Genomic DNA, 4,281 nt, shown 5'->3' with positions numbered 1-4,281 from the left:
TGTATCACACAGTGGGTATGCTGAGTTCCAGTGTTTTATTCATGCACCCTATTTCTCATGTTCAGTGGCTCCTGTCTACACACAAATGTTATGCTAACAACTACTCTAAACCTCTTACATGAGGGGGCTGACAGGCTCAGTAAGAATAGAATCTTAAGCGAGAGATTACCTTCAGCCCCTAGGTTTATATAGGAAGAGTTTCATAAGATGTTTAAAGTAAAATGAACCTTTTTTGGAAGAAATGAAAAGTCTCTCATTATTCGAGGCTTGTTCAATAGTGCATTGTAATTTGAAGACACCTCTGCACCCCATCACACCCGTAGTTATTGTGCTTACAAGGAAGGAGTCTCTCCTTGGATTGTATCGGGAACTATTCCTGGCGAAAATCGGATCTCTAAGCAGTCACAGCTAATAGTCACCATGTATGCGTTAACTAAGAAGAAAGAGATCAAGAGCAGCAAGCATGTGCTTGGAGTGACAAGGGAAAAGGTGAAGCAGAGGAAAAGCTATTAGTGGATTATGCCCCTCTGGTGACTCCCTGTTAAACAGGTTTTTTAAATTATTTTTTTAAAAACCAGGAAAACATGAGAAGGTTACAAATAGATAGCGAGATAATTTGTATTCTCCATGAACTGTCAGGGTATAGCCCTGTTTGGAAACATATAGATTTGTTGGGCTCTGATCACTGTTATTCCCTACATAAATGGTGCTTATAGACAGAGACTTCCTAGTACTAACAGTCAGAAGCCATTGTGCAGCTGTTGCAAATTTTCATTCTAAACAGATTTTTTGCTGAAAGGCCGAAGAAATGGTGGAAAAATTGGGGGATATGGGAGTTGATGACATTGCCATAAGAACATAAGAAAAGCCATGCTGGATTAGACCAAAGTCCAGCATTCCATATTCACAGTGGCAAAGCAGCTGCCCACAGGATTGCTCAAACAGGATGGGTGGAAGAGCTCCACCTGCCCAAGCTCCTGAGGAACTGTGTTTGCAGGCACTCCCCCTCTGGTAAAGGTTGTAGCACATAGCTTATAGCCACCTCTTCCATGAACCTGCCCAATCCCCCCTTGAAGACATCCAGAGTGGTGGCCATCACAACTTCCCATGGCAATGAATTCCATAGTTTAACTATACATTATGTGAAAAAGTCTAAACCACCCAGCAATCCTATTGACTCTAGTTGAACCATCACTATGTCATCTGACCCCCATAAAGTTGCATGCATGATGCAGGAACATTGCACATAAAACCTCATTGAGAAGCACCTTCAGGGAAAAATGAATTGACAACAGTCTTTGAACCTGTAGATGGAGGCATGGAAAACTTTTCTAGTGTCTTCTGTGTTGAAAGCTGGCTAGGCTTGTGGTGGCAGCATCAAACAAGTGTTCCTTGCTTGTGTTGGCTCAACCCCCCCGCAGATCATTGCTGAGAAGGTGGTGGTGGTGCTGGTGGTGACGATGGTAATGATGGTGATGGTGATATCACTTGCCATATGCTGATTGGCCCTTGTCTACTCAGCTAGTAACGTCTGGGAATATAGAATGGAGGACTTGTGGCTCAAAGCTAAGCATGAGCTGACTGTTAGATGCACTGGCTAAAAACATGAATGAAATTCTACCTATGTCAGCGGAACTGTAGTGTCCAGATTACAAGAGACGATTGTTCCATTTGATTCTGCTTTGGCCTTAACTCGGAATAATCTGTCCAGTTCTGGACAGTGTGAGAAGGATACTGGCAAATTGGAATATGTACAGCGGGATGCAACAGAGATAGTAGATCAAGTCATATGAGGAAAGGTTGAAGGAGCTGGGCACTTTTAGCTTGGGAAAGAAGCAGTTAGGGTGCAATATAATACCCATCTTCAAATATTTAAAGGGTGATCACACATATTCTTCATTTACTACTGCCTCATAAGGAGGACCTAACCCAATGGATCCAAATAACAATAAAGAAGATTTTGAGGAAATGTTTGGACAAACTTGTGAACAGGTGAACAAGCTGCTATAGATGTTGGTGGACTTTTCTTCATCAGAAACTTTTATGCAGAGTCTTGATGGTCAGGGATGCTGTAGCAGCAGGTTTCTTGCCCTAGTAGGGGGTTGGATTAGGGAAGCCAGAAAAATTTGCAAGAGATTCAAACAGGTTCAGATTTCTATGACTATGACTTGTGTATTCAGCAGCTAAGTGTTTCTTTCTGAATGTGGATTCTGTGGACTTAGGGACAAGGTTTTATCTTTTGAGGAGGAGCGATGCATTAAAGTAATGCTTTCACACAGAGAACAATTTAATTGTAAGAGTAAAAAGACATGCAAGCTTCAGCAACATGCTGTGTACTTCTCATGACATGTGGTCCTGGCTCTAAAAGGTTATTGTTGGAGGAGATGAGCACAAGAAGGAGTCTCAGCAGTGGTAAAAGAACATATTTAAATTGGAAGCAAGGGGGCAAAGTGCTTGAAAATAGAGGAAGCTTGAACAAATATGACAAACAAATATGACAAACAACAATTGACGTAGCTGAATATGAAACATGATTCTAACTTTGAGCATTAAGGATGCTTGCATTTTAGGTTTGTTTTGGAAACAGCAGAATTAACATTAAGTACAGCATAAGATTTCATTGATTCTTTAGGTAAACATTTATTTTATTTTAAGAATGTATGTCTTGGTTTAGTACTTACCAAATATAAAAATAGAAAATTGACTGTACTTTATCCATGTAATGAATTAAAAGTAACAGCAAAGACAAAATCACTGCTGAGAGAATGAATAAATAAAATAAGCAACCCGTACTCTCATATGAATGGGTTAATGCGAAATGTTTTCATTTGCTGGCAGAATACAGATGAAAAGGAAGACATTTGTGACATGATGACAAAGTCACCAAGCTGAAATTGCCAGCTCACATACTCAGTTACTAGAGATGACAAGTTTTATTATCTGAAAGACTGAAACATGACCAGGCAGGGAAAAGCATGAATAGCAGTAATGATGGCAAGAATAAGATCACTGGAAATTGCAATAGATAGGCAAAGCACTATCTAGATAGCCTAGATTCACAGACACTTCATTTTTTAGTTAGTACCCTATAGATTTAAATAGCTTTAATATTATTTTGGAAAATGGAAAAAAGTGCAGTGAATATTTATACCCTTGGGTACACTTCTCTGATGGCACTGATGACATCATCAAAGGTGTGATATTGCATGGATACAACTGGTTACATGCTCCTTTCGACTTTGATCTTTGCCAGACAACAACTGGGTGTAGAACCGCTCACACTCATGCAATGTGTGCTTTTGCTAGCATTTTCTCAGCAGTTCCTGGTGCTACTGATGAAGGACTGTGGTAGCCATGGCTACTTGTTGTTGTTGTTAGTCGCGAAGTCGTGTCCGACCCATCGCGACCCCATGGACAACATTCCTCCAGGCCTTCCTGTCCTCCACCATCCCCCAGAGTCCACCCAGGCTCACACCGACTGCTTCAGTGACTCCATCTAGCCACCTCATCCTCTGCCATCCCCTCTTCTTTTGCCATCTATTGTTCCCAGCATTAGGCTCTTTTCCAGGAAGTCCTTCCTTCTCATTAGGGGGACAAAGTATTTGAGTTTCTGGCGTTCTAAAGAGCAGTCAGGGTTGATCTCCTCTAGGACTGACTGGTTTGATCACCTTGCGGTCCAAGGGGCTCAGAGAATTGTCCTCCAGCACCACAATTCAAAGGCCTCAATCCTTTGGTGCTCAGCCTTCTTTATGGTCCAGCTTTCATAGCCATACATTGCAACTGGGAAAACCATGGCCTTGACTATACACACTTTTGTTGGCAGGGTGATGTCTCTGCTTTTTAGTATGCTGTCGAGATTTGCTTATAGCTTTCCTCCCCAGGAGCAAGCGTCTTTTAATTTCTTGGCTGCAGTCCCCATCTGCAGTGATCTTGGAGCCCAGGAAAATAAAATCTGTCACTACCTCCATTTCTTCCCCATCTATTTGCCAGGAAGTGAGAGAACCAGATGCCATGATCTTAGTTTTCTTAATGTTGAGTTTCAAGCCAACATTTGCACTCTCCTCCTTCACCCGCATCAAGAGTCTTTTTAGTTCCTCTTCATTTTCTGCCATGAGAGTGGTATCATCTGTATATCTGAGGTTGTTGATATTTCTCCCAGCAATCTTAATTCCAACTGGTGATTCATCTAGCCCCACCTTTCTCATGATGTGCTCTGCATATAAGTTAAATAGGCAGGGTGACAGTATACAGCTTTGCCGAAATCCTTTCTCAATTTTGAAC

The sequence above is a fragment of the Varanus komodoensis genome, unplaced genomic scaffold (assembly GCF_004798865.1).
Source record: "Varanus komodoensis strain SLA01 unplaced genomic scaffold, ASM479886v1 scaffold4, whole genome shotgun sequence".
Classification (NCBI taxonomy): domain Eukaryota; kingdom Metazoa; phylum Chordata; class Lepidosauria; order Squamata; family Varanidae; genus Varanus; species Varanus komodoensis.
Note: the sequence above shows the minus strand (reverse complement) of the source record.